The sequence below is a fragment of the Gordionus sp. m RMFG-2023 genome, chromosome 1 (genome assembly GCF_954871325.1).
Source record: "Gordionus sp. m RMFG-2023 chromosome 1, tfGorSpeb1-WG-v2, whole genome shotgun sequence".
Classification (NCBI taxonomy): domain Eukaryota; kingdom Metazoa; phylum Nematomorpha; class Gordioida; order Chordodea; family Parachordodidae; genus Gordionus; species Gordionus sp. m RMFG-2023.
This window is the reverse complement of record NC_088775.1, coordinates 15249432-15256825: the sequence shown is the minus strand read 5'-3', so window position 1 is coordinate 15256825 and position 7394 is coordinate 15249432.

The window sequence follows — 7394 nt, the reverse complement described above, 5'->3', positions numbered from 1 at the left end:
TCGATTTTTCAAAACGGCTCGAATAAGATTTTAGCTAAAATAATATATGTAAGCAATGAGATTTGACAAATAGATAACAAGCATTTCCTATGTGCAAAATATTTATGCTTACATATTACTTTGCTTTTAATCTTAATTGGGCTGTTTTTAAAATCGACCCGCGCTAACAACACTACTAAAGCCCTTAAGTACAATTCGAGCAAAAATGGACCACACCAACAGCTAGGGTTATTAAAAATATGAGGCCTTTAATGATAAGATAAAAATAGATAGAGGAATCTAAAAACATGCTAATGAAATAAATCTTCACACTGAATCAATTGCAGAATTTGGAAGACAGTAAAAGCTGACATGATTTAAGAAGTAACCTAAGAGGAGTGATGTTAAATGACCCGATTTGGGTCTATTTTTAAATTGGGTCCGAATAAGATTTAAAGTAATATAATGTAAACCTTGAGATTTAGCAAATAGAAGTCCAAAACTTACTTCCACCTATGAGCAGAATCTCCAGTTTATTTAATTTATATAAGCTTTTGATTCTGAGATATAGTATATTTAATTTGGGGTTCATATGAATCTAATTTGATCTTTCTTTTGTTTTCTTCCACCTAGAGTATAATGACTTTTAAAAAATTCATTTATTATTGTGTTAAATAATCATGTAATATTATACAAAAAAATTAATATGTTAATAGTATTTTCTTTAATATTATTGTTATATCATCAATCCCAAATTTCAATTAAAACAGTTTTTTTTTACTTATTCCTTACTCTATAACCCAGCCCATGAGTCAGGGATCGGCTCCCCTTCTCCTTATAAATTAAAATATTTTAGGGGTTATGACGCTTTATAGAGCACAGCGTGACTCGTTCCTTTTAATAATTTAAAATAAGAGTGTTTGTATATTTTATTTGGCTATAAAATTATCTTAATGCAAAGTTGTGCTAATAACGCTAATAAATGTAAATGTTAAATTTTTTGGGTACTATCAAGTATTGGAGAAGTTTGCAATTGATAGTACCAAATGGAAAAATAAATTTTATTAGCATTTCCAGGAAAAGAGTTATGGGAAGTGTATGAGTACTATTACAAATACAAACTCTTTGAGATTAGTATTAAATGAATAAATAATGCCAATTAATATATTCCACGAAGGAACGAATTAATTTTTTTTTATACAACTTGGGTTTGTGAATAAAATCAATCTCAATATTAAAAAAGGAATTCGCTATGGCCTCTTAAAATTTTACATATTTTTAAGGCCTCATCTTCATTTTTCCTTTATTTTCGCAACTTGAAAGTTAAAAACGTCTATGAAGCTATCTTAAACATTCATTTTTCCGAGTCCAACAAAACAAGGTGGTTTGGAGTTTCTCCTATTTATTTTAGTTTCTGTCAGACTTTCCTTTTCCCGTCTTCAATGCGAAGTTATACGTAAGTTTGTGGGAGGTAGAAATAGTCTACTTGACCTGTGACTTATGGAAATTTTTTTTATGCCTTTTGTCTCTTTCTCAGTCCTCGGCAAAAATGACTTTCTTAACCTTTTTCTGACTAACTCTACGAAATTGATGAGAACCTCCATAGAAGATACATTAATCCTCAAATACTTAGGTCAAAACTCGTGTCATGAGTTTGAAGCAGTTCCAAGTACCAATCTTGGTCTTTTGCTATCCGAAAAGAAGCTGACAATAGCGTCTACATGACATGATATCCACTGGAAACAAACTCCATCAAAACTTATACCTAACCAACTAAACATTTTTCGCCGCCTTCTGCAAAGATATTCTTACATTATTAATTATAATGCTACTCCATTCATATATTTTAAAAAGGAACTACTAACTATCAAAAAATTGTGAATTTAGAAATTGAATTAAATTTTAAAATCCTACAATGAGTGCATAAGGAAGGAGCGCAGGGGCTCGAACCTCCTGAACTTTCCATATAAAAATTTAAAAGATAAATCCCCCAAACAAATATATTCTACCCCCTTACAAAAAATTTTGAAGAAAAATGCTCCTATACCCCCCCCCCTCTCCGCTTATAAGAGGGTGGCAATAGAACAGACTAGGCTGCGATTTTACCTACACAATAAATGTGAATGGTTCGGAAAGTTTCCGATCTTAAGGCCAGTATGGTCCAACCTGTTTATATTCGAAAGAAAGGTTCTGTGGTAACCGAGCTATGAACTCTTTAATCTCAAAAAATAGATGTGGCCCACTACCCAAATCTCCTTAAACCCATTTACTTATCCTTTGTCTAATGGGAAAAGACCAGATGAGCTCACAAACACTCCTTAGATTAGATGAAAACATCTTATTTGGAAATTGACAGATTATTACAGCAGATAAGTCAAAAATTAAAAAGTACGGTGAATTTTCAGATTTTTACTTTATCTCATTAGTTATATCTACCAATGGGTCCCTAGGCTCTCATTTTTTTAAGATTATAGGTAAAAAATTTTAACTTAATAAGGATCATAGATCCTTCTTCAAAAGGTTACAATCAACTCAAATTGCCGTGAGGCATGTATCTTAGTTACATAGGATCTCAACAAGGCTCTCTTCCCGCCCTCTTCATATATGTTTTATAACATTCTTAATAGTTTTTATATTAGTCATGTGTAACATTATAGGAATTAATAAATTAAAATATTGGTTATTGAATAGTAATATGTTTTAATTTATATGACGTACATTCATTATGTTTATTCAAATTATATTTTTAAATTTAGTTTTACCTTTTATTTTTATAACTTAACCTTTTTAATATTGTATTTGTTATATTATAGGAATTAAATTAAAATATTGGTTATTGAATAGTATTTTAATTTTTATATTGCATACATTCATTATATTTTTATTTGGTTTAGGAATTAAATTGGTGCGGTTTCATCCGGTGGAAAATTTGAAGTGATAGAACGGTAAATACTATTTTATTTTAATCATATTTATTTACAGATTCTATGAACATTATATCTCAATATTGATAGTAATTATAAGTTACACTAAAGAAATTAAGCTTAAAATCAGCCATCACCCACCTTTAAAGTAATTAAATTATACTGTAGTTTTTGGGTATAGGCTTTTCTTTGTCCCACGCCTTTTAAATTAAAGCCTATAGAGGTTTAAGCAACATTTTTCGAAATGTTGTGCCTACAAGTACGTGCGGCTTGTCCACAAACGTGTGGAGGGCTCCTCATATTTTTACTTTTATACCCAAATTAAATTGTTCCAATTAGATGGAAATGAGGAAAACCTAGCATAGCTCTGTTGAATCTTCAACACTAGAGGGCAAAAGCGCTATATATTACGTATCACGTAAATTCAACTTGTATTACTTTTTATGAATTCAAATTTATCTTTTCAATTCAACTTTTTATTTTTGTAATTCAACTTATATTACTTATTATTTTTCGTAACCTTACTTTTTGTTTTTATATATATTCTAATTTATATTTATAGAAAATATATATATACCTTAAGAAAAGAGAAAGAAGTTAGTTAATAAAATATATTTTTACTGACTCGCACCTCGCACCATATCGTTAGTGTCTTTATTCTTTTCATGGTGCCCTGGCTCTGGTGGACTAGAAAAAGATGACTACCTAATCTACTGAGATGACTATCTAACCTATGGAGACTGCTTAACCTATGGAGATGACTACCTATTATGACTACCTTATCTATTGTGACTGCCTAATCTATTGGTATGACCAATGCCTAATCTACTGAGATGACTATCTAATTTATGGAGATGACCAAGAATCAAACCTTAGCACGTTCTTTCATGCAAAAGCTTCTTTCTTCATGGTGTCCTGGCTCTGGATGTTGGACTGGAATATGATAACCAGCACCTAACCTAATGTGACAACCTAGAAAGAACTGATATGGAAGTTGAACGATAGGTTATGAATTCTATTTTGTGAGACCAATGATGATTACTTATTATTCTAATCCACGTAAGAAGAAAAGTTATTAAAAATTAAGATTTTATGCCAGGATAAAGGCATGTTATAAATCATTAAAATAACTAAAATGTAAAATCATAATGGATATATTTGAAGACATAAAAAGCCTTAAAAAAATTATTTATAATTTCTTAGTGAAATATTGATACTAAAATGTAAAATCATAATGGATATAGACCACACAAAAAGCCTTTAAAAAATTATTTACTTAAATTCTTATTGATATTTTTTGATTTCTTGAATTATGACCAATTGTCGTAAATTAACAACTAATCCTAAAGATGAATTCTTAGATATAATTTAATATAAACCATTAAAAATCCTAAACAAGAAGATAAAACTTTAATTTTAAATATATTAAAATGTAATTAAAACATATGAATTAAAAGGGATTGATTTAAATAACCCTTATAAGTAATGCTTAATATGATAAAAATGTTTTTGAAATAAAGCTTTTGAAGATTAGAAAAATATTTAAATGATGTGATGAGATCATTTTCTAAAAATTATCTTATGAAGAATTTTTATTAAAAATAACACTTTTTGAATTAAAACTAAGGTGTGAAATTTAAATTTTTTATTTAAAGAGAGGGAAATGTGAATAATATTTTATTTGCATACTTTAACCTCGGAGATTGAAAATAAATATAAATAAATTAAATACTAAAACGCAAATATTAATTAAACACTAAAACGCGAAAAAATAAAAGTCATTAAAACGCGAAAAGTTAAAACGCTAAAAATATAACAATCTTATTGATTTATCATTCTTCACTTATTTTTATATTTTGATGAACTATTATTTCTTATTATTCGCAACTTACTGATGATAATAACGATTTTGAAAAATGATAATAATAACAAACAATGTCACGATTTGTAAAACATTCGATATGGATATCAAGCTCACGATTTAAACAAAAACGAACTATTTTAATTTTTATATTGCATACATTCATTATATTTTTATTTGGTTTAGGAATTCAAATTCAACTTGTATTACTTTTTATGAATTGAAATTTATCTTTTCAATTCAACTTTTTATTTTTGTAATTCAACTTATATTACTTATTATTTTTCGTAACCTTACTTTTTGTTTTTATATATATTCTAATTTATATTTATAGAAAATATATATATACCTTAAGAAAAGAGAAAGAAGTTAGTTAATAAAATATATTTTTACTGACTCGCACCTCGCTCCATATCGTTAGTGTCCTTATTCTTTTCAGTATTCTAATTTTAGTTTATTGAAATATATATATAGGTTGTTATTATTCTGTAAAACCAAGTTATATTAAATAAAATAAATTATTTATTATAGACTCGTCCTTCTTTCTTTTCATGGTGCCCTGGCTCTGGGTGGTGGACTAGAATGAGATGACTACCTAACCTATTGAGATGACTAACTATTGAGGTGACTACCTAATCTATTGATATGACTGCCTAATCTATTGAGATGACTACCTAATCTATTGACATGATCAATGCCTAATCTATTGAGATGACTGCTTAACCTATTGAGATGACTACCTTATCTATTGATATGACTGCCTAATCTATTGATATGACTGCCTAATCTATTGAGATGACTACCTAATCTATTGATATGACCAATGCCTAATCTATTGAGATGACTACCTAATCTATTGAGATGACCAAGAATCAAACCTTAGCACGTTCTTTCATGCAAAAAGCTTCTTTCTTCATAGTGTCCTGGCTCTGGGTGGTGGACTACAAGATGATGACCAACACCTAATCTAATGTGACAACCTAGAAAGAACCAATATGGAAGTTGGACGTTAGGTTATGAATTCTATATTGTGAGACCAATGATGATTACTTATTATTCTAATCCACGTAAGAAGAAAAGTTATTATAAATTTAGATTTTATGCTGGGATAAAGGCATGTTATAAATCATTAAAATAACTAAAATGTAAAATCATAATGGATATATTTGAAGACATAAAAAGCCTTAAAAAAATTATTTACTTAATTTCTTAATGAAATATTGATATTTTGATTTCTTGAATGATGACCAATTGTTGTAAATTAACCAAACCTAAAGATGAATTCTTAGATATAATTAAAAATCCTAAACAAGATAAAACTTTAGTTTTAAATATATTAAAATGTAATTAAAACATATGAATTAAAAGGTTTAAATCACATGATTGATTTAAATAACCCTTATAAGTAATACTTAATATGATAAAAATGTTTTTGAAATAAAGCTTTTGAAGACAAGTGGTTATGTAACATCTTCATTTTAGATAAATATTTAAATGATGTGATGAGTTCATTTTCTAAAAATTATCTTATGAAGAATTTTTATTAAAAATAACAATTTTTGAATTAAAACTAGGGTGTGAAATTTAAATTTGTTATTTAAAGAGGGAAATGTGAATAATATTTTATTTGTATATTTTAACCTCGGAGATTGAAAATAAATATAAATAAATTAAATACTAAAACGCAAAAATTAATTAAACACTAAAACACGATAAAATAAGTCATTAAAACGCGAAAAATTAAAACGCTAAAAATATTATATAACAATCTTATTGATTTATCATTCTTCACTTATTTTTATATCTTGATGAACTATTATTTCTTATTATTCGTAACTTACTGATAATAACGATTTTGAAAAATGATAATAATAACAACTGAGCATTACAAGCAAGCTATATGAAGTCAAGATTTATAAGGAGAACTTACGATAAGGATATCAAGCTCACGATTTAAACAAAAAACGCGCAAAAACGAACAAACCAACGATTTGGACAAGCCAACGATTAGTGACTTATGCAACATTGACAACCAAAACGATAAACCACTTGAACAAACTCTCTGACTTCTTAGATGAAATTATAAGAAGGCCTGTAGAAGAGAGAGAATGTTACATTATAGGAATTAATAAATTAAAATATTGATTATTGAATAGTAATATGTTTTAATTTATATAACGTACATTCATTATGTTTATTCAAATTATATTTTTATTTTTTCCATTTATTTTTATAACTTAACTTTTTAATATTGTATTCTAATTTTAGTTTATAAAAATATATATATAGGTTGTTATTATTCGATAAAAGTTAGTTATATTAAATAAAATAAATTATTTATTATAGACTCATTCCTATTTCTTTTCATCATGTTTTAAATTGTATCAAGGTAAACTATCAAAGGTTTGTTTTGTGATAAAATGAAATTTTTAATAGCTTTAAAAAACGGCGATATCAGAATTTTAACCAAAAAATATTACCTCCCTCAAAATTTGGTCAAAAAAGAGCCAAACCCTTCTGTAATATAAATTAAAAATCCCAAAGTTTAAATACCAGTTTATTTCAAAAAGCACCTAAATTGAGGTTTTCGCTACGTTAATATAACGTCTATGGCTTTCCAATTAATTATT